This window comes from Oncorhynchus nerka, linkage group LG1, assembly GCF_034236695.1.
Source record: "Oncorhynchus nerka isolate Pitt River linkage group LG1, Oner_Uvic_2.0, whole genome shotgun sequence".
Lineage (NCBI taxonomy): Eukaryota > Metazoa > Chordata > Actinopteri > Salmoniformes > Salmonidae > Oncorhynchus > Oncorhynchus nerka.
Genome location: NC_088396.1, coordinates 21,035,447 through 21,060,225, shown reverse-complemented (window position 1 = coordinate 21,060,225; position 24,779 = coordinate 21,035,447). Strand labels below are relative to the sequence as shown.

Below are 24,779 nucleotides of genomic sequence, written 5' to 3'. Positions count from 1 at the left end.
GTCTGATGTACTGTATACCAGACCTGGGTTCAAAAAGTGTATTTTGAAATAGTATTTGAACCCGGTTCTGTTGTATACAGATGAACCTGATGACCTTACAATCACCAACATCATGTAGCTAACTGTGTTATAACAACAGGATCGTCCTGGGTTAAATGATAATGGATTTATAGAGAGAGTGCTTTATTGGTGCTCATTATATTGTGGTGACAGGTAGCCTATTGGTTAGAGCGTTGGACCAGTAACCAGCAGGTAGCCTAGTGGTTAGAGCGTTGGACTAGTAACCAGCAGGTAGCCTAGTGGTTAGAGCGTTGGACTAGTAACCAGCAGGTAGCCTAGTGGTTAGAGCGTTGGACCAGTAACCAGCAGGTAGCCTAGTGGTTAGAGCGTTGGACTAGTAACCAGCAGGTAGCCTAGTGGTTAGAGCATTGGACTAGTAACCAGCAGGTAGCCTAGTGGTTAGAGCGTTGGACTAGTAACCAGCAGGTAGCCTAGTGGTTAGAGCGTTGGACTAGTAACCAGCAGGTAGCCTAGTGGTTAGAGCGTTGGACCAGTAACCAGCAGGTAGCCTAGTGGTTAGAGCGTTGGACCAGTAACCAGCAGGTAGCCTAGTGGTTAGAGCATTGGACTAGTAACCAGCAGGTAGCCTAGTGGTTAGAGCGTTGGACTAGTAACCAGCAGGTAGCCTAGTGGTTAGAGCGTTGGACTAGTAACCGAAAGGTTGTAAGATCGAATCCCCGAGCTGACAAGGTAAAAATCTGTCGTTCTGCCCCTGTTCCTAGGCTGTCATTGAAAATGAGAATTTGTTCTTAACTAACTTGCCTAGTTAAATAAAGATAAAATAAATATATATATATTTTTAAATATGCCTGCTGAAAGGTCTTGCCGATAAATACGGACAAAGAAAAAAGCAGATAGTGGTTAGATGTCAAAAACCTCCTATCACCCGAATCAACAGTCAAATAAATTGGCTGTGGAGGGATTCTTAAACATCAAAATCAGCAATGTCTGTCTCTTGTGTTGATATGAAACTTGAGGACCTGGGTCAATTAAGCGCTGGCTTGATTTTTTTCAGTGCCCGGGTGTGCATTAAGTAAACCTTTTTCAGCCCTCTTATATTTTACAATTATTATACAATCACTTAAAAGTGCAATATGCAGATATCTCTCCGCTATTTCGTCAGTTTATGCGACAAAGCAAGCAAATATAGTGTGGAGCATGGGTATACAGCTCTTACCCTATGAGGTCCGGAGCTTGCTGGGTTTCTGTTCTACCTGATAATTAATTGTAGAGAATCATTGTACCATCTGCACCGCTGTGAAATACCTTTTCAATAACCCAAAATATAGTATTTTCAGCTGTTTGAAGCTGGTGTACAAAACCAAAAGTAAAAGATGCAAAAACTTAAGAACCAGAAGCATAGAAATAGCGAGCATAGAACAGATCTACCGCTTCTTAGACTTGCTTTCAAGTAGAATGACAGACACATTTTGATGTGAACTTGGTCGCGCCTCACAAAAAGTTACATCTTAAAGCTTTACATTTTATGTAAATGTAACACTATTTTGGGTGTTATATGGTCCCACCCCCACTACTCTGGTCATTGTGTGGATATTTCTGGAGTTAAAATTACATTAAATGGAGTAAATTCTCAGAATTGCTTCAATTTAACTCCCAATTGACATTTTACTCTTTTCAGTGTTGTTTTTAATCAACTCCCTTGCCATTTTGCACATTTCTGTGTTGTTTTGAATTAACAATAATCTACAGCAGAGTGCATTTCTCCAGTTTATTTCCTTTGAGTTATAAGAGTGTAAAGCCTTATTTGAATATTTCTTAATGTGTCAAATTATGGTGGTTTGCGATGTGATATCACATTTCTGTGGAAGTCAACTTGCAGGAAGATATCATTCACAACTTGCATTCAGAATGCTTGTCATAGTAGGGAAGAAAATACAATGCACTATATGTACAAAAGTATGTGGACACCAGAGGTCGACCGATTATGATTTTTCAACGCCAATGCCGATTATTGGAGGACCAAAAAAGGCAGATACCGATTAATCGGCCGATTTAAAAAAAAAATATATATATTTGTAATAATGACAATTACAACAATACTGAATGAACAATGAACACTTTTTATTTTAACGTATTATAATACATCAATAAAATCAATTTAGTCTCAAATAAATAATGAAATATGTTCAATTTGGTTTAAATAATGCAAAAACAAGGTGTTGGAGAAGAAAGTAAAAGTGCAATATGTGCCATGTAAAAAAGCTAACGTTTAAGTTCCTTGCTCAGAACATGAGAACATATGAAAGCTGGTGGTTCCTTTTAACATGAGTCTTCAATATTCCCAGGTAAGAAGTTTTAGGTTATAGTTATTGTAGGACTAGGACCATTTGTATTTCATATACCTTTGACTATTGGATGTTCTAATAGGTACTTTAGTATTGCCAGCCTAATATTGGGAGTTGATAGGCTTGAAGTCATAAACAGCACAGCGAAGAGCTGCTGGCAAACGCAGTAAAGTGCGGTTTGAATGAATGCTTACGAGCCTGCTGCTGCCTACCACCGCTCAGTCAGACCACTCTATCAAATCATAGACTTAAATATAATATAATAACACACAGAAATACGAGCCATAGGTCATTAATATGGTCAAATCCGGAAACTATCATTTCGAAAACAAAACGTTCATTCTTTCAGTGAAATACGGAACCGTTACGTATTTTATCTAACGGGTGGCATCCATAAGTCTAAATATTGCTGTTACATTGCACAACCGTCAATGTTATGTCATAATTAGGTAAAATTCTGGCAAATTAGTTCGCAACGAGCCAGGCGGCCCAAACTGTTGCATATACCCTGACTCTGCGTGCAATGAACGCAAGAGAAGTGACACAACAACAAGCAGTGCTTTTTTCATGAAAGCGCTTGTTAAATCACCCATTTGGCGAAGTAGGCTGTGATTCAATGATAAATTAACAGGTACCGCATCGTTTATATGCAACGCAGGACAAGCTAGATAAACTAGTAATATCATCAACCATGTGTAGTTAACTAGTGATTATGTTAAGATTGATTGTTTTTTATAAGATATGTTTAATGCTAGCTAGCACCTTACCTTGGCTTCTTGCTGCACTCGCATAACAGGTAGTCAGCCTGCCACGCAGTCTCCTCATGGAGTGCAATGTAATCGGCCATAATCGGTGTCCAAAAATGCTGATTACCGATTGTTATGAAAAATTGAAATCGGCCCTAATTAATCGGCCATTCCAATTAATCGGTCTACCTCTAGTGGACACCCTTTGAAACTTAGTAGGTTTGGCTACTTCAGCCACACCCGTTGCTGACAGGTGTATAGACAAACATTGGCAGTAGAATGGTCTTATTGAAGAGCTTAGTGACTTTCAACGTGGCACCATCATAGGATGCCACCTTTACAAGTCAGTTCTTCAGATTTCTGACCTTCTAGAGCTGCCCTGGTCAATTGTAAGGGCTGTTATTGTGAAGTGGAAACGTCTAGGAGCAACAACGGCTCAGCCGCAAAGTGGTAGGCCACACAAGCTCACAGAACTGGATCTCCGAGTGCTGAAGCGGTTGCAACACTCACTACCGAGTTCCAAACTGCTTCTGGAAGCAACGTCAGCACAAGAACTGTTCTTCGGGAGCTTCATGAAATGGGTTTCCATGGCCGAGCAGCCACACACAAGCCTAACATCACCATGCGCAATGCCAAGCGTCGGCTGGAGTGGTGTAAAGCTCGCCGCCATTGGACTCTGGAGCAGTGGAAACGCGTTCTCTGGAGTGATGAATCACGCTTCGAATCACGGTTTGGCAGATACCAGGAGAGTGCTACCTGCCCAAATGCATAGTGCCAAGTTTGTAAAGTTTGGTGGAGGAGGAATAATGGTCTGGGGCTGTTTTTCATGGTTCGGGCTAGGCCCCTTAGTTCCAGTGAAGGGAAATCTTAACGCTACAGCATACAATGACATTTTAGACAATTCTGTGCTTCCAACATTGGCAACAGTTTGGGGAAGGCCCTTTTCTGTTTCAGCTTGACAATGCCCCCCGTGCACAAAGCAAGGCCCATACAGAAATGGTTTGTCGAGATCAGTGTGGAAGAACTTGTCTGGCCTGCATAGAGCCCTGACCTTAACCCCATCTAACACCTTTGGGATGAATTAGGATGCCGATTGCAAGCCAGGCCTAATCTCCCAATATCAGTGCCCGACTTCACTAATGCTCTTGTGGCTGAATGGAAGCAAGTCCCTACAGCAATGTTCCACATCTATTGGAAAGCCTTTCCAGAAGAGTGGAGGCTGTTATAGCAGCGAAGGGGACCAACTCCATATTGATGCCCATGATTTTGTAATGAGATGTTTGACGAGTAGTTGTCCACATACTTTTGGTCAGGTAGTGTACATCAAGGCTACGTATACTCACAATCTCACTAACGGTTGCTATAAATCCAACCAATTACAGATTGGATTAGTTTTGGAAAAAAATGTGTGTAGATTTTTTTTTTTTAAATCTATGTACATGCGAAAACACCGATTTTTGAAACAAACAATTAATAAAAATCTACCTGCAACAGAGCCTGCTGGGAAATATGACAGAGCCCTCTCCCACATCTGTGAATAACTCCATAGATTTAACGTCTCTGGTTACTCTTAATGGAGTTAAAAGTTCTCCGTCCCAATGAACTCCAGGGAGTGTATTAACTCTCTTGAGTGTTAAGATAACTCCCAGTAGAGTCAATTTAACTTAAAAATGTGTAACACCGATTTCATATGTCCTTCATTTCCTATGTATACAACAGAGCCAACCACACACACCACTGCAACTTGCTACACACTCTCCTCTCTGAAACTCTCCTCAGGTTAAGGCAACCATACGGTCGGGTCACCGGGCGAACATCTTTAGTGCTAAGTTCATGCCTCAGACCAGTGACCAGCAGATCATCTCGTGCTCTGGGGATGGTATCATCTACTACACCCACACAGAGAAGAGCCCCGACATCAACAGGCAGTGCCAGTTCACCTGCCACTACGGCACAGCCTATGAGGTACTGTACACAAGGATTTTCTTTTGTGTGTGGCTAATTTAAAATAGGTTGAGGGAGCTATGCAAACATTGTTTATTTTTTCACATGTCCTCCCACCTTTCTCTCTCTCTCTTTCCCTCCACCTCTTGCTGCGCTCTCTCCTCCTGTTCTGCTGTTAGATTATGACGGTACCCAACGACCCCTACACGTTCCTGTCGTGTGGGGAGGACGGCACCGTGCGCTGGTTCGACTTGCGCATGAAGACCAGCTGCACTAAAGAGGACTGCAAAGACGTAAGGAAGGGATTTTTTAAACATTTTTTAACGTGAAAAAACAAACCAAGAACACCAACAATCAGCACTTATCTCTTATTCCTTTTTGTTTGTCTTTATTGGTCTATTATTTGGCCTCTTGTATTTGTCAGCATATCCTTTATTATTTTATCTTCTTATTTGTATATTATATCACACCTTGCCGGCTTGTCTGATTTTAGCCAACTAGTCTGTTGTTGTTTACGTTCTCTTCCTCTCACCAGGACATCTTGATAAACTGTCGGCGGGCGGCGACGTCTATCTCCATCTGTCCGCTAGTGCCCTATTACCTGGCGGTGGGCTGCTCCGATAGTTCAGTACGCATCTACGACAGACGCATGCTGGGCACCAGGGCTACGGGTAACAAACAACTCTGTCCTGTCATTTAGTTCTATCCAAATGTATCTCTCTCGCTCTGCGTATGTCTCTGTCTTTGTTGTACAACTGTCTGTCTGAATTTTTATCAATAGATATTTCATGGACTGTGGAAGATCAGTTTGTCAACAATCCCCTGTCATATTGTGTTATTCTATCGGTGTATCTATGGATATATCTATACTCCTATCCACTCTGCTGTTGGGACAGTGCAATCACCCATACCACTGGATCATAGAGACACCATCCCTCCAGCACCTGCAACTGCTTTTCACTTATTCCAGAGTGCAGCAGTACACTGTGGCAGCCAGGTCTTTGGGTTGACAGATAAGGGCAATGCACTAGAGGCTGTCTTGTCTGTCTGTGCCTGTCTCAGTGCTGCCATTGCCCTGTGGGCTAGAGAAAGATGAATGTCTGTTCCATTGAGCGCACTCTAGTCTAGATGGCTGGGCTGTGTCGGTCTGGCATCCTTTGGGATGCGTCTCTGAATGCTCTGTCATTGTGGAAGACAGACAGAATCTAGGATCTAACCTTAACCATTGGAGCCAACGTCATCGAACGAGTGAAATGCATGTTGTTTTCAAACTCTCGGTTCTCCAACCGAAGGTGTTCCTGCATATAAATACTTAGACATTAGGATTGACATGGGTTTGACGTTTAAAAAACATAGATGAGCTGGTTAAGAAGTTAAGATTTAATGTTGGCTTCTTCTACAGAAACAGATTGTGCCTTTCTCTTAGCAGTACGATGCAGGTTACTCAGTCAACCTTTTGGTCTGTTCTTGATTATGGTGATATTATTTATCAAAGTGCAGCTGCTACTACTCTTAAACCTTTGGATGCCGTCTACCATAGTGCCCTTCGTTTTGTTACAAGTGCCAGTTTTGATACTCATCACTGCATCCTGTATCAAAAGATAGGCTGGACTTCACTAAAGATCCGTAGATCTCTACATTACTCCCTAATTGTTTACACTTCATAAACGTCCGTCTCTCCGTCTTATCTAACTTTGCTGTTGAAGTATAGATACCGGAGTTGCCTAATCCGTTCACAGGATTGGTTAATTCTTGAGGTTCCTACGGTCTCCCCCGAGCTAGGTAAATCTGCTTTTAGTTTTAATGCACCGTATTGCTGGAACAAAATTCAAAATACATTTCATCTTGATGTTCGGGCAAATTCAATTATTGATTGGGGACTGTTTTCTGGGTGATTTGTGATATTTAATTTGTAGTTCCCATGACTGTGATTTTGTATTTTAATGTGTATAGATAGATAGATAGATATTGTTAGGGTCTAATGTGTATATACAGGGCACATTTGTAAAAGAGATCTCAATATGTCTTTCCTGTTAAAATAAAGGTTTTCTTCTTCGAGATAGGGGGCGCTCTTTTAATTTTTGGATAAAAAACGTTCCTGTTTTAAACAAGATATTTTGTCACGAAAAGATGCTCGACTATGCATGTAATTGACAGCTTTGGAAAGAAAAAACTCTGACGTTTCCAAAACTGCAAAGATATTATCTGTGAGTGCCCCAGAACTAATGCTACAGGCGAAACCAAGATGAAATTTCATACAGGAAATGCCCCAGATTCTGAAGGCGCTGTGTTCCAATGTCTCCTTATATGACTGTGAATGCACCATGAATGAGCCTGCACTTTCTGTCGTTTCCCCAAGGTGTCTGCAGCATTGTGACGTATTTGTAGGCATATCATTGGAAGATTGACCATCAGAGACTACATTTACCAGGTGTCCGCCCGGTGTCCTGCGTCGAAATTATTGCGTAATCTCCAGGTTCATGCGCGTTCCATTTCTTCAGAGGAGAAACCAAACTGCCACGAATGATTTATCATCGATAGATATGTGAAAAACACCTTGAGGATTGATTCTAAACAACGTTTGCCATGTTTCTGTCGATATAATGTAGTTAATTTGGAAAAAAGTTTGTGTTGTAATTACTTAATTTTCGGGTTTTTTCTTACCCAAACGTGATGAACAAAACGGAGCGATTTATCCTACACAAATAATATTTTTGGAAAAACTGAACATTTGCTATCTAACTGAGAGTCTCCTTATTGAAAACATCTGAAGTTCTTCAAAGGTAAATGATTTTATTTGAATGCTTTTCTTGTTTTTGTGAAAATGTTGCATGCTGAATGCCAGGCTTAATGCTATGCTAGGCTATCAATACTCTTACACAAATGCTAGTTTAGCTATGGTTCAAAAGCATATTTTGAAAATCTGAGATGACAGTGTTGTTAACAAAAGGCTAAGCTTGAGAGCTAATATATTTATTTCATTTCATTTGCGATTTTCATGAATAGTTAACGTTGCGTTATGGTAATGAGCTTGAGGCTATAAATAGGATCCCGGATACGAGATTGCTCGTCGCAACAGGTTAAATAATAGAAACATTTGGAGTTGCGCTACTACTGACTTTGTTTAGTTTAACTCTGCCCCATGTCGTTCCCCCCTACTTGCCTCTGACTGTCTCACTAAATTCTCTGCCCCCCTCCCTCAGGTAACTACATGGGCCGTGGAACGACTGGCATGTGTGTGCGCTTTGTCCCCGCCCACCTGTCCAACAAGTTATGTCGCGTGACGTCGCTCTGCTACAGCGGAGACGGACAGGAGGTGCTGGTCAGCTATTCTTCAGACTATATCTACCTGTTTGACCCCAAAAATGACCAGGCCCGAGAGCTGAAGGGCCCATCCGAGGAGAGGAGGGAGGAGGTGAGGAGAGGAGGGAAGAGACGCCACCATTTTAGTTTGTTAAATATGAAAGGTGTATTCTTCTCTATGCACAGCCAGGCTAGGATACACACACACTGTGTTTGCCCCTCTGTGAAAGTGGGTATACGTACTTCAGTATTTTTACACTCTCCTTCTGTGTGTTAAAAACATTCAAGAGCAATTACATGAGTCAGTGGGGGATTTTATCATGGTACCATGTTGTTTATTGTCCATATGGGACTTTGCTGGGAGCATAAACACACACATGGCCAGACAAGACATAGGCTTCTAATGTAAGCAGGGTTGGGGAGTAATTGATTACATGTAAGGGATTACAAAAAAAAAGTTAAATGTAATCCGTTACGTTACCAGCAAAAATATTGTAATGAGATTACAGATATCTTTGAAAAACTAGATGATTACCTCGAGGATTACTTTAAATTCAGAAAGAACATTTGCGGGGGGAAAACTTTGGCTTGACATTCAAATCAGCATTAAAAAAGGCACAAGTTTAAGTTTGTTCCACCTGAGCGAGTCTGACCACAAGTCAGAGACCACTATGACGACACACCAAATGTGTTGGATTGATTGTGGGAAAAGAGCAGGAATAAGCTTTGTAGGCTACAGTCAAAGCTATGCCTTCCAATGGTGTGAATGCTGTCAGCATTCAAAGATGATCCAACTTGAATAAACGCTCGGAGGTAAGGATGGCATCAGTGTTGTAGTCTACGGCGATACGGATATCACTTGTTATTGATATCTAGATAGCGCATTGATGTGAATCACCATGCTGCTCTCTCATTTAGCTATTTGCACCTTATGGATTGTGGTTGTTGTTGATGGATGTTCACAGATCTAAACGTGTATTTTAACCCCATAATGGTTGAATTGAAGATGTTTAAGCTGCCTATTAATCATTGTTTTTGTGACCAGTGGACAGCCAGTGAAAAATGTACTCTTGCAACAGCTGCAAAGTGCTGATTCCAACCTATGGAATACAAGTGAGGCTTTTATTGCTCAATCTAAAACGCTATACACATGCTCAACCTTGCACACTTTTGATAGACTTAAAGTGGAAATCTGTAGTTGCTACATCCATTTTTGGATTTATATATATATATACATTGATTCTTGAAGAATATAACTTATGAGCTTAGTTCAACTGTCACACTCCATGAGAACCCAAGATATAAGCGTGTATTTCCCAAATGTTTGTAAACATTGCAAATGTAAACAAACACTGTATCGCCTCATAATATGGTTCAAACAATCGTTTCTATATCATGGAGGGTCAGTCCTTGCATCCATAGCTCTGTCTATTAATCTGAGTTGGTTACATTTCTCCAGGCCCATCCCTCAGCTTTTTACCAAAACAGGTGACCGTTTTGTTATTGGTTCCTCTGGGGATTTGCTCTTTAAACAGCTGCACATTATCAAGATATCAAAGTGTCACCAACAAAAAGGTAAACAATAGGCCTGTAGCAAATGCAGCATATGACATTCATTTTTCACATGTAAATAGCACTTTTCAGTAGTGCTCAAAGCATGCCATTCCATGAGCGCAGCATTTATTTTTCCACTCGATTCAATGAGCCCAATCAGTCCTCCGTGACAGCAAAATCATAAACAACAGAGTAGGGCTGGCTAATAAGTCCTTAGTTTTGGAGTCATGCTCAAGTTAAACAATTTAGCTAATCTATACTTCTATATTTCCAAGTCCTATTCTTGAAGATCAAGGGGTATAACATTTATTGGAATGACTAGAATTCTGATAGACCTTGGTTTTTAAATGTAAAGATATAATTGAATCATATTATTCTACGTAGTAGAACGTGATGGGTTAGAAGAAGCCTACATACCCAACCCATAAAGTAAACATTACCATCCATATATGGCCAGCTATTTAAGCTTTAACATGGATTTATCCTGCAATACATGTCGTTCAGTTGGTAGCATACATTTGTGTCTTCTAATGCCTGTTAAGGGGAAAGTAATCTAAAAGTAATGGAATATAATCAGATTATGTTACTGGGTTTTGGTAATCCAAAGGTTAAGTTACTAATGAACATTTTCGACAGGTAACTAGTAACTGTAATGGATTACATTTAGAAAGTAACCTACCCAACCCTGAATGTTAGCTCCCCCTCCACTCTCAAACCAAGGGGATGTTGATTGTAAACAGACATAGCTGGCTTTGTGTTGAGTGACTGAAGTGCTCTCAGGGCATCTCCTGTTAATGTGTTGTGCGGTGGCAGCTGGTGCAGTGAGAGGAACAAACAACCCTGACAGGCCTGAGGAAGGACATAAAGAGCGAGGAAGAGGGGAAGGAAGGAAGAAAGAGAGGGAACAGGAGGATTAAGAGGGAGAATAAAATTAAAAGGAGATGAGCAAAGGATCACACACTAGATTCCAGGGGAAGGAAGACAAGAAAAGATTCTGCTCATAAACTCAGTGGTGCACACACACACACACACACACACACACACACACTCCCGCAAACAAACACAGTCTCTAAGGATGTGGGCCAAGTAAAGAGTAAGGGCTTGGGGGGAAGCAGTTTTTCTGGATGTGCTAGATCACGGTGCCAGTCTCCTCAGCTGTCTCAACTGTCACCCGGCTCTGCTCCCGCATGCCTTTCTAAATACAGCTACCGACGCAGGCAATGTTCCACCACTCACCCCACCGAAATAAACCAGATCGGGGACTGTAGGGCCTGCCAAGGAATCTTTTTACCTCTCTCTAATGCTCTCTTCCTCCACCCATAATCTTACTCCTGCAACCCTACTTGTGCAACTCTTTGTCACACCTTCAGCCCTCTCACTATCTCGCCTGTCTTTTTCTCCTCTCCCCTCAGCTCTTTACCTTCTCTCACCCCCCCTCGCTCTATTTATTTATCTCTCCACACAGTTGTGATTCTGTCTCTCCCACGTTCTCACTCTCTCTTCATCTCGCTCTCCTGAAGTTGGCTGTCCCTCTCTCTATCTGTCCCCATGGGAGGAGTTAAGGCACCAGTGTTGGGTGACCAGGTCCCTGGCTCTAGGCCTGTTTTCCTGTGTGGGGGAGTGACTGGGACTGTGCCATGGCTATTTTTAACTATGCTTAATGTTTTGTGTGTGTGTCCACAGCTGCGGCAACCCCCAGTGAAGCGTCTTCGTCTACGAGGTGACTGGTCTGACACTGGACCCCGTGCTCGCCCTGAGAGCGAAAGAGAGCGGGACGGTAAGCGTGCACAATCACTCTCACAACAAACAAACCTCCTCAGTCTCTCCGTTATTCTTCATTTGGTATGACTGAACACAGACACACATTCTACTCTCTCTCTCTCTCTCTCTCTCTCTCTCTCGCTCTCTCGCTCTCCCTGACACACACACACACACACACACACAGCCTGATTACTCTCTACGTCTCTTCCATCTCCTCTGAGAGCCTGAGCTCTAATCTCTCACCCAGAGCCTCTACCTCTCATTGCTAATGAGGCTAACAGGGCCTATCTCTGTCTATGGGGATCTCGTTAGCTTTAGCTTTCACTGACTCACAACTTATTACGGGCCCAGCTGGGACTGTGATAAAGCTGCCTCTCGCCATCACAGACTTTTATAGATCTTAGGGTATTGTAGATGAAGGAGAAGCAAACTTTTTTTTTTTTCCCAATTAGTCAATGTCTGGATGATGCAGTGGATTGGTACTCCGCTGTTGGCTATTGAGGGACTTATGCATTATAGTACAAGCTATACCCTGATACGAGGATTGTCTGGACCGATGGTAAAGGGGGCAACAACAACAATAACTTTGTGGGTTTTCAAGGAAATGTTGTGCTGAGAAATGCCGACTAGTCATGTCCCATGCCAACCCGATCTCTGACCTTTGAACCCCCCCAGGAGAACAGAGCCAGAACGTATCGCTGATGCAGAGGATGTCAGACATGTTGTCCCGTTGGTTCGAGGAGGCCAGCGAGGCCCAGAGCACCCGGGGGACCACGCGCTCTCAAACACGCCCAAGAGGTGAGACACTGGGACGATAGTGGTTGGCAGCCAGCTTAAATGGTACTTAGTGTTGGCCCGTTGCCACAGATCTAAGATCAGACCTTAGTTGTTCGTTTGGGACAAACGTTAAAAGTTGGAAATAATTGAATAAAAAATAATGAAATAGAATACAATATAGTAGAACTGTCTGAAGATGGAAATTCTCCTTGAAGTAACACTGAAAAGACATGCTTCAGAAAAAAACCCTGTTCCAAAACATCTGTTCCATTTGTCTCCTCCAGGCACTCTTCCCCGTATAGAGGGGGCTCTTACAACACCCACCATCCCAACGCTCCCTACAATACCCCCTTCACAACAAGCCAGATCCCTAGAGGGCTCCATGGAAACAGAGGCCCCAGCCGTTGCCTCTGTACCTGTACCCCTCCCCAAGTCCACCTCAGAGTCATCGTCAACAGTTACAGCACCTCCTGCGTCAAGCTGCTCGTCCATGGAGGGCTCGGTGCTCCCTTCCTCCCTCACCTCCTCCCTAAACTCAGAACAGAGGAGTCAGGCAGACATGCCTGTGACCCCCACGCCAACACCCACACCCACCACAGAGATTGCACTGTCTGGTAAGAATTGCGTGGAGAGAACACACACACACTGAGTACTCCCAAAAGAGGGGCGAGTCAGCATATTTGATTTGAGGTGAGCTAACCGGTGACTCATAGTAGACTCCCACAAGCAGACCAAAACACGTGTGTGAGTGTGTGTGTACCGTCTATTGGTGTGTGGGAGCCGTGCCACTCAAGCAGCAGCCTTACCCTCTCCTTTTTCAACCATATTATTTCCTTTTATTTCCCTTTGTCTCCCTTTGTTTACCTCTCCTCCTTCTCTTGTCTTCTGCCTCCATTCACTCTATCCCTCTCGTCTCTCTATCTCTCTGTCAGAGTACGGCCCTAACCGGCTGCCGGTAAGTCTAGTGTGTAGGCGTTTGCAGCGGTTGCTCCTGTTGGCCGACCCCCCAGGACAGAGCCAAACCCCTTCCTCCACCGCAGCCACTGAGATCCAATCAAGGGGGGCTGCTGCTGTTGGCGCTTCCACCGAGACGCCCCCCCCTGCAGGTTACTTGCCACCCCAACCCCTCTACTTCCTGCTTTCCACTTAATATTCCCATACTTTCGGTCAAACGTTGCCCGTACAGATAGAGGATCATCTTACCCTACTGAATCTGACCTTATATCTGTCTATGGGTCGTCTTCATCCTACTCCAATCCTCACACCCATACACCCTTTTCTCTCTTCTCCCTAACTCACCACCCGCTCTACCCAAATTCCCTTTCCTAATTCTCATTTACACCTCACCCAAACCCCTTCCCACCAAACATGCACAACCCCTTTGCTGCTTGGGTAGTCCCGCCTGTAGCTCCCCTGTACGGTGTGGCATTTGGCACCCTCTGGCTGTGGAACACTGCTTCTTCACCCCCTTGGCATCAAAAGCAATATGAAGTGGTTGGCACGCAGTTCCCTCTTACTGCCATGCAGAATAAATATCAGCTCGCACAGAGAAGCACGAGATTGAACTTCACTCAACTTTCTAGTTTTTCTCTTTAACAAATCATATTTTATTGGTCACATACACGTGTTCAGCAGATGTTATTGCAGGTGTATATTGCCGGTGCGGTACAACCAATCAGAGCTGCAGTATCCCTATATGCAAATAGACCATTGCCATATATGCATCTGTGCAGTTCACTTTGAACCGGACTGTGTTTACAGCATGAGTGGTCGATAGTAGTTGCGCTTCTTTTGAGATCAAAGCTAGAGCTGCATGTAGCCACATATGTACATTTGTTCATATTCTTTGCTAGTGGGTTATTAGCCCAGTTATAGCTCATTTCTAGTCAGCAATGGGGCAGTGTTTGCTTCCTACAAAATGTGTGCATTTCTAGACATCTTTGAAAAGCAAGTCCGGTAAAGAGCATTTTTCTCCGTCTTAAGGGGACAGTGTTGTATTTTGAGACAGGCTTGAGTAAGCTAGTTTTTTAAGCTAATTTTATTTTGTAAAGTGGTTTCTTGCAATTTCATTCACCTCCTTGTCTGAAGGACAAGTGAGTAAACAGGTTAATGTCAAGCCCTGCATATTTTTTCCAAAAGTCTAATGGAATGTAGGCCTATATTGAACACCACCCATTGGCTGCTACTGTAGGCTGAATGATAGAACAACTATTTCAATGTAAAGAATGTTATGGGATGCGTTTTCTCCATTGTGTTTGATGGTAGGCCACTCTGATAGGCCTACATTATGATCAAATAGCCACAGTGGCCTTCTTGGACACTGTTATAACTGTAGCTCAAAGCGGGTACAGCCTCAGTGTTCACAGTAAACGTGCCAGAAGTTGCACAGAATTTTCACAACGTTCAAGTTTGTGCTCAGCAGACCTGACATCAGTGCCGAAAAATGGCGAGGGAACATTGACTACGACTATGGATGGTTAAGATTAAGATCTGATCTCTCTACAGCCTTTGTATCAGATCTTCTAGGAGCTGATGTAACGATTGATGCAAACACCCCCATGGTCTATTAATGTCATGTTGTACTGAGCTTCTTCACTCCGTCTGGTACACATCACTTTCCAACTCACTTAACCCCATTGTAGAATTCTTACAGTGTTGAAATATGAGAATACATACAGTATATAATGTAAGTGGCAACAATGATTTAGTTTTCTTTGTACTTAAACTAGATATGTCCATATTTGGACCTGAACATTTGAGCTTCAGCAATGGCGAAGGCCTCTTCGGTGCTGTGAAATATCTGGGTTTACTGTAGACACTGAGGAAGCTACTTTGTGCACACCAATTGGTATTTTCATATTAAGGTGAAATAACAATGTTCATTCTCAATCCTCTACGATTTGCCTAACGCAACGCTGTAATGTGTACGTACGTAGCTTGAATTGCAGTGGAATGCACTGGCATCAGACCATGTGACATTGGGGTGGAAATCAATCAATATGTACCGGTAACACCTTTTTTGGTGAAGTCTATGAATCTAATTTGAGGTGGAGTAAAAGGTTGACCAGTGATGAAATTCTGCATAATGCCTTGTTTGAGATGACTGACTACTGCTCACGTAAGGTGACAGGTGTTTGGGCATGACATGGGTTTTGGTCAGTGTGGTTTCCCACTGGTATCCGCTTAACAGGCATGGAGTGAGTGGATGTTGGTATTACTGTGAGGTCCATCAGACCATGACTTAGGTCTCACTCGGCCCTGTGAGAGTAACTTGAGATGCGTGAATAAGTTAAACTACTGTGTAAATCTTCAATTGACATCAAACCTTGAATCGCGCGTGTGATATAATTTTCAGCTCTGCACGTGTGGCACTGTACAGTCTGTGTTCAATCTCCCACAAGCTGTGTCTAGGGCAATTGCTGCTGTTCTATACCCATATCAATATCAACTTGTCCTTCCTAGCGCTTCCCAGCGTTGCAACAAAGAACACTGTCTGTTCATGTAGCCGTGTTTGTTAACTCTTCTTCCTGCTTGGCCTTGGTCCAATTTAAGCAGCGTTTGAACTTTGACCTGAGCGTGACCATATGACCTCTGGTGTGACCTCCGACCTCTATTCCCGTTGTTTAGTGAGTCATATTTGTGTTCCAGATTCTCCCTCATCTGTGGTTAACAAACAGCTGGGATCCATGACTCTGGATGAGCAGCAGGGTGCGTCTCCTCTCCTCTCTTTTCCTCCCTTCTATCTTTCTCTTGCTGTCGCTCTCTCCCTCCCTCCTAAACTCTCTCCTTCTTTCCCTGTATCCCTGTACTTTCTTCCTCTCTTTCTCTCCTTCTTTTGTATCTCTGTTTTCCTCTGTGCTTTCTGTCTCGTCTGTGTGGCATTTAAAATATATTCGCATGAGACTTCCGGTGTTCACCTTGTCCCTCCACCATCTTTACCTCAGAGCATTTTCACTAGGCATGCATTCTAGTCACATTTGGCCAACCCAGTCCCCAGGGCGAAGGCTGGTGTTGGATATCTTATTCAAGGCTCTCTTGTTGAACCTATAGCTTGAGATAATGTTTGGTCATTCGCCAGCCCTTGGGCTCCCGGTCTAAGGCACTGCATCTCAGTGCTAGAGGCATCACTACAGACCCTGGTTCGATCCCGGGCTGTATCACAACCGACTGTGATTGGGAGTCCCATAGGGTGGCGCACAATTGGCCCAGCATCGTCTGTGTTAGGGTTTGGCCGGGGTAGGCCGTCACTGTAAAATAAGAATTTGTTCTTAACTGACCTAGTTAAATAAATGTTAAATAAAATTAAAATAAAGTATTGTTTTTATGTTGGACTCATTACACAATCTTGCTCCTCTTCTTCTGCCTTTTCACTCAGTAAATCATCTCACGCTCAGACCATTAACAATCGTCCCTGTATTGGCTTATTTCACAGAACATTAACACAATATACCCTATGATACAATGACATTCCAAGACCCATTTTGTGATGAACTATTGTGTGTGGTGGTAGTTTGAGAGGCTTGCGTTTGACCTCTGTATATTTGTGTTGTTTCCTACTCACCTGTGTGATGTTTTGGTTCAGATCTGGGTCAAACACTGGCAAATGCTTGAGGTCCACTTGATTTAGCTTCACCGGCGTGCAGGGTGGTCGCTGTCCTATTGGTTCTATTGGTACCGTTGTGATGGGCAAGTTAAATCAAGTGCACCTCACATTTTTGATAGTATATGATACATTGTATGTATTGCTCCTGTGGTTTGGGACGATTGAAACCATTCCACTCTTCCTCTGTGTAAGGAATGCCTTGCACACTGTCAGTGTGAACTGTGTGTAGTAGACCTACACGAAAATGTTATTGTGTAACAAGACAGTCACTAGGAGGTGAGCGTACAATGCAGCACAGAGGACTGAGTATGCACAGCATATTTGAGATCAGAATTTTAACACAGTGTTGAATTCAGCACTTTCTTAGTGTGTATACAATCAAATTCTATTGGTCACATACAAATGGTTAGTTGATGTTAATGCGAGTGTAGGGAAATGCTTTTTAAATTTTTTTATTTTTTTATTTTTTCACCTTTATTTAACCAGGTAGGCAAGTTGAGAACAAGTTCTCATTTACAATTGCGACCTGGCCAAGATAAAGCAAAGCAGTTTGACAGATACAACGACACAGAGTTACACATGGAGTAAAACAAACATACAGTCAATAATACGGTATAAACAAGTCTATATACGATGTGAGCAAATGAGGTGAGAAGGGAGGTAAAGGCAAAAAAGGCCATGGTGGCAAAGTAAATACAATATAGCAAGTAAAACACTGGAATGGTAGTTTTGCAATGGAAGAATGTGCAAAGTAGAAATAAAAATAATGGGGTGCAAAGGAGCAAAATAAATTAATTAATTAAATACAGTTGGGAAAGAGGTAGTTGTTTGGGCTAAATTATAGGTGGGCTATGTACAGGTGCATTGATCTGTGAGCTGCTCTGACAGTTGGTGCTTAAAGCTAGTGAGGGAGATAAGTGTTTCCAGTTTCAGAGATTTTTGTAGTTCGTTCCAGTCATTGGCAGCAGAGAACTGGAAGGAGAGGCGGCCAAAGAAAGAATTGGTTTTGGGGGTGACTAGAGAGATATACCTGCTGGAGCGTGTGCTACAGGTGGGAGATGCTATGGTGACCAGCGAGCTGAGATAAGGGGGGACTTTACCTAGCAGGGTCTTGTAGATGACATGGAGCCAGTGGGTTTGGCGACGAGTATGAAGCGAGGGCCAGCCAACGAGAGCGTACAGGTCGCAATGGTGGGTAGTATATGGGGCTTTGGTGACAAAACGGATTGCACTGTGATAGACTGCATCCAATTTGTTGAGTAGCGTATTGGAGGCTATTTTGTAAATGACATCGCCAAAGTCGAGGATTGGTAGGATGGTCAGTTTTACAAGGGTATGTTTGGCAGCATGAGTGAAGGATGCTTTGTTGCGAAATAGGAAGCCAATTCTAGATTTAACTTTGGATTGGAGATGTTTGATATGGGTCTGGAAGGAGAGTTTACAGTCTAACCAGACACCTAAGTATTTGTAGTTGTCCACGTATTCTAAGTCAGAGCCGTCCAGAGTAGTGATGTTGGACAGGCGGGTAGGTGCAGGTAGCGATCGGTTGAAGAGCATGCATTTAGTTTTACTTGTATTTAAGAGCAATTGGAGGCCACGGAAGGAATGGTGACACCAGAATGGTGTCGTCTGCGTAGAGGTGGATCAGAGACTCACCAGCAGCAAGAGCGACCTCATTGATGTATACAGAGAAGAGAGTCGGTCCAAGAATTGAACCCTGTGGCACCCCCATAGAGACTGCCAGAGGTCCGGACAGCAGACCCTCCGATTTGACACACTGAACTCTGTCAGAGAAGTAGTTGGTGAACCAGACGAGACAATCATTTGAGAAACCAAGGCTGTCGAGTCTGCCGATGAGGATGTGGTGATTGACAGAGTCGAAAGCCTTGGCCAGATCAATGAATACGGCTGCACAGTAATGTTTCTTATCGATGGCGGTTAAGATATCGTTTAGGACCTTGAACGTGGCTGAGGTGCACCCATGACCAGCTCTGAAACCAGATTGCATAGCAGAGAAGGTATGGTGAGATTCGAAATGGTCGGTAATCTGTTTGTTGACTTGGCTTTCGAAGACCTTAGAAAGGCATGGTAGGATAGATATAGGTCTGTAGCAGTTTGGGTCAAGAGTGTCCCCCCCTTTGAAGAGGGGGATGACCGCAGCTGCTTTCCAATCTTTGGGAATCTCAGAAGACACGAAAGAGAGGTTGAACAGGCTAGTAATAGGGGTGGCAACAATTTCGGCAGATAATTTTAGAAAGAAAGAGTCCAGATTGTCTAGCCCGGCTGATATGTAGGGGTCCAGATTTTGCAGCTCTTTCAGAACATCAGCTGAACGGATTTGGGAGAAGGAGAAATGGGGAAGGCTTGGGTGAGTTGCTGTTGGGGGTGCAGTGCTGTTGACCGGGGTAGGAGTAGCCAGGTGGAAAGCATGGCCAGCCGTAGAAAAATGCTTATTGAAATTCTCAATTATGGTGGATTTATCAGTGGTGACAGTGTTTCCTATCTTCAGTGCAGTGGGCAGCTGGGAGGAGATGTTCTTATTCTCCATGGACTTTACAGTGTCCCAGAACTTTTTTGAGTTAGTGTTGCAGGAAGCAAATTTCTGCTTGAAAAAGCTAGCCTTGGCTTTTCTAACTGCCTGTGTATAACGGTTTCTAGCTTCCCTGAACAGCTGCATATCACGGGGGCTGTTCGATGCTAATGCAGAACGCCATAGGATGTTTTTGTGTTGGTTAAGGGCAGTCAGGTCTGGGGAGAACCCAGGGCTATATCTGTTCCTGGTTCTAAATTTCTTGAATGGGGCATGTTTATTTAAGATGGTTAGGAAGTCATTTAAAAAAAAAATCCAGGCATCCTCTACTATGGGTCTCCTAACATTATGGGTGTTATGAATTTGGACTTAAATGAACACTTTATTAGGGCAGATGCTGTTCCACTTCCTCAGTGTTAGGGCATTAACACCTGTGGTGTTACCGTAACTATTTGTTTTGTGATGTAAGACTGTGTGGTGTAAAGCCTTTTTCGCATATTTATTTCACAGGGTGCCTTTTGAGGGAATTTTTAAGTTATCAGTACCACCCATGTCTGTGTTTGCTATTGACAGAGACATGATTGTTGCATTCAGCAAGTGAATGCCTAAGTGAATATTATATCATAAAAATACAATTCTTTATGACAGTACATTACTTTTATCATAAGGCAATACTTTGACAGCCTTGTTTTACCCTAACACAGTGGTCTGAACTTTTGGTTTGCAGGCAACATTGGCAAGTCACATGATGCTGGTTTGTGTTGTATAATTCCTATTGGAATCCACTCAGATCTAGGATATTAAACAAATGGAACTTTTAATCAACCGCAATCTGCAGTTAGAATGTCTGTCAAGGTGGGGAAGATGGTTAAATTAGACTACTTAAACCATATAAACTGGAACAACCATCTCAATAATGGGTGAAATTAGTCCAACCACTTACAGGTTGAATTAGTGAAGTAAAATGTGTTATTTATCTTTGTGTATTATAAGATCAATGAATCAATGTGCATGCAGAAACATAGATATTAAACAAACTATTCTAAAAAGCAACCTGCAACAAAGCATCCTGGGAGATATGATCATGAGGGCCCTCCCACGTCTTTTTCATTCAGAGTTGACGCGGTAGAGTAACGATTCCACTGGGATTCAAATAACACTTAATTTATTCACCGCATGTGGCGTCAATTTCAATCCCATAGGTTAACCCCACTTGAACAACACTCCGATATAACACTCGCAACACTTTTCTTTTTTTTTCTTTTCTTTTTACCTCAACACCAAGATTTTAACACCAGAAAATTTGCCATTGATCTACCTCAAATAACAATGCTGCATGTTGTCATCATATTATATTGTCCTATATAGTAAAAAACATCAAATATAATCTAGTTGACATGTTTTTAACCAACACAACTACAGACTACATTCTGCAAAGTGCTAACACTGAAATGGAATCTATTTGGTAAAATATTTTTAGTCTACACACTAGTTCATTGTTTTATCACAAAGTCTCAAATGTACCTAATGCCTTACGATGAATAACTGTGTTGAAAATGTATGGAGGCTAGTAGGGATTTTTACTTTGGTAACCAGGAGCCACTCAAAGACTAAACTATTGTCATATATAAAGCTAATATATTCCACTTTATTAAATAATCCATCTGTTTCTACTTCCCTTTCTTGCTCTCTCTGTCTCTGTCTCTCAGGAGCATCAGAAGCTGTGAGTGTGGAGCGAAGTGCTGGAGCGAGTTCAATCAAGGTGAAAACCCAGTCTGTATCTGCCAGTGTAGCTGGAACCTCGCCCGGGGCACCCAGTAGCAGTACTGGACCAGGAGGTAGTCGAGCCAGCACAGCAGAACCAGTCCTGAGTTTACACTACAGCACTGAGGGAACCACTACCAGCACCATCAAACTGGACTTCACTGACGAGTGGTGAGCAAGCGACTCTGACTCCACAGCTTAAAAGGCCAGAAGCACAACTTTACCCTATTCAAACTTTATGAGCTGATTTCACAGACCCAGGTTAAGCCTACTGCTGGAATGAAAAGCACGCTCCATGGAGATTTTTTGTTGTTGTGACTTTGTTTTATTATTATCATTTTTATAAGAGCTAAAAACGAACACAAAAACAAACAAACAAAATGGCCACTATACCAAACATTCTTTAAAGTGAACAACATACACTACATGGCCAAATGTATGTGGACACCTGCTCGTCAAACATGTCATTCCAAAATCATGGGCGTTAATATGGAGTCCCTTTGCTGCTATAACAGCCTCCACTCTTCTGGGAAGGCTTTCCACTAGATGTTGGAACATTGCTGTGGGGACTTGCTTCCATTCAGCTACAAGAGCATTAGTGAGGTCGGGCACTGATGTTGGACGATTAGGTCTGGCTCACAGTCGGTGTACAATTGATCCCAATGGTGTTTGATGGGGTTGAGGTCAGGGCTCTGTGCAGGCCGGTCAAGTTCTAACACACCGATCTCGTCAAACCATTTCTGTATGGACCTCGCTTTGTCCACGGGGGCATTATCATGCTGAAAAAGTTGGAAGCACAGAATCGTCTAGAATGTCATTGCAAAATAAGATAACATTTGATTGGTCACATACACATGGTTAGAAGATGTTATTGCGAGTGTAGCGAAATGCTTGTGCTTCTAATTCCGACAGTACAGCAATATCAATCAATTAATATCTAACAGGAATGGAATAAGAAGATATACATATACCGTAAATATATGGATGAGCGATGACCGAGCGGCATAGACAAGAATAAATAGATGATATGAAATACAGTATATACATATGAGATGAGTAATGCAAGATATGTAAATGTCATTATTAAAGTAACTAGTGATCCAGTACAGTTGAAGTCGGAAGTTTACATACATTTAGTTTGGAGCCATTAAAACTCGTTTTTCAACCACTCCACAAGTTTCTTGTTAACAAACTATAGTTTTGGAAACTGGGTTAGGACACCTACTTTGTGCCGCCTGACACAAGTAATTTTTCCAACAAATATTTACAGACAGATTATTTCACTTATAATTCACTGTATCACAATTCCAGTGGGTCAGAAGTTTACAGTGTGTTTACATACACTAAGTTGTGCGTTTAACCCTAACCTTAACCATTCTAAAAACCATACCTAACCCTAACCCTACAGACAGACAGTCTTTAAACAGCTTGGAAAATTCCAGGAAATTATGTCATGGCTTTAGAAGCTTTAGAAGCTAATTTACATAATTCGAGTCAATTGGAGGTGTACCTGTGGATGTATTTCAAGGATTACCAACAAACTCAGTGCCTCTTTGCTTGACATCATGGGAACATCAAAATAAATCAGCCAAGACCTCAGTAAAACAATTGTAGACCTCCACAAGTCTGGTTCATCCTTAGAAGCAATTTCCAAACACCTAAAGGTACCATGTTCATCTGTACAAACAATAGTACGCAAGTATAAACATGGGACCACGCAGCCATCATACCGCTCAGGAAGGAGATGGGTTCTGTCTCCTAGAAATTGCGAAAAGGGCAAATCAATCCCAGAACAACAGCAAGGGACCTTGTGAGGATGCTGGAGGAAACAGGTACAAAAGTATCTCTATCCACAGTAAAACAAGTCCTATATCTACATAAGGCCGCTCAGCAAGGAAGAAGCCACTGCTCCAAAACCACCATAAAAAAGCCAGACTACGGTTTGCAACTGCACATGGGGACAAAGATTGTACTTTTTGGAGAAATGTCCTCTGCTCTGATGAATCAAAAATAGAAAGGTTTGGCCATAATGACCATCGTTATGTTTGGAGGAAAAAGGGGGAGGCTTGCAAGCCGAAGAAAACCATCCCAACCGTGAAGCACGGGGGTGGCAACATCATGTTGTGTTGGTGCTTTGCTGCAGGAGGGACTGGTGCACTTCACAAAATAGATGGCATCATGAGGTAGGAAGATGATGTGGATATATTGAAGCAGCATCTCAAGACATCAGTCAGGAAGTTAAATCTTGGTCGCAAATGGGTCTTCCAAATGGACAATGACCCCAAGCATACTTCCAAAGTTGTGTCAAAATGGCTTAAGGACAACAAAGTCAAGGTATTGGAGTGGCCATCACAAAGCCCTGACCTCAGTCCTATAGGAAATTTGTGGGCAGAACTGAAAAAGCGTGTGCGAGCAAGGAGGCCTACAAACCTGACTCAGTTACTCCAGCTCTGTCAGGAGGAATGGGACAAAATTCACCCAAATTTATTGTGGGAAGTTTGTCGAAGGCTACCCGAAATGTTTGACCCAAGTTAAACAATTTAAAGGCAATGCTACCAAATACTAATTGAGTGTATGTAAACTTCTGACCCACTGGGAATGTGATGAAAGAAATAAAAGCTGAAATAAAGAATTTTCTCTGCTATTATTCTGACATTTCACATTCTTAAAATAAAGTGGTGATCCTAACTAACCTAAGACAGGGAGTTTTTACTTGGATTAAATGTCAGGAATTGTGAAAAACTGAGTTGAAATGTATTTGGCTAATGTGTATGTAAATTTACGACTTAAACTGAAAGGTAGCAGCTTCTCTGTGTTAGTGATGGCTGTTTAACAGTCTGATGGCCTTGGAATAGAAGCTGTTTTTCAGTCTCTCGGTCCCAGCTTTGATGCACCTGTACTGACCTCGCCTTCTGGATGTATGCTGTAGCGTTAAGATTTCCCTTCACTGGAATGAAGAGGCCTAGCCCGAACCATGAAAAACAACCCCAGACCATTATTCCTCCTCCAGTAATGCAACTGAGGACATACAATTTTTACACGCTTCAACACTCGGCAGTCTCGTTCTGTGAGCTTGTGTGGCCTACCACTTCATGGCTAAGCCGTTGTTGCTCCTAGACATTTCCACTTCACAATAACAGCACTTAAAGTCGACCAGGGCAGCTCTAGCAGGGCAGTTATTTGGTGAACTGACTTGTTGGGAAGGTGGCATCCTATGACAATGTCACGTTGAAAGTTACTTATCTCTTCAGTACCGGCCATTCTACTGCCAATGTTTGTGGCAGTGTGCTCGATTTTATACACCTATCAGCAATGGGTGTAGCTAGCTGAAATAGCCAAATCCACTAATTTTAAGGTGTGTCCACATACTTTTGACCATGTAGTGTTTGTCTTCCAAATTCTATCAAATATTTCCGTTTTTTGTTTAACTT

The 24,779-nt window shown here is 42.6% G+C and overlaps 1 pseudogene; it reads left to right on the top strand.

Annotated features, from left to right (window-relative positions):
- The window catches only part of LOC115114518 (DDB1- and CUL4-associated factor 6-like), a 77,033-nt pseudogene that overhangs the window by 36,261 nt on the left and 15,993 nt on the right, over window positions 1-24,779 (top strand).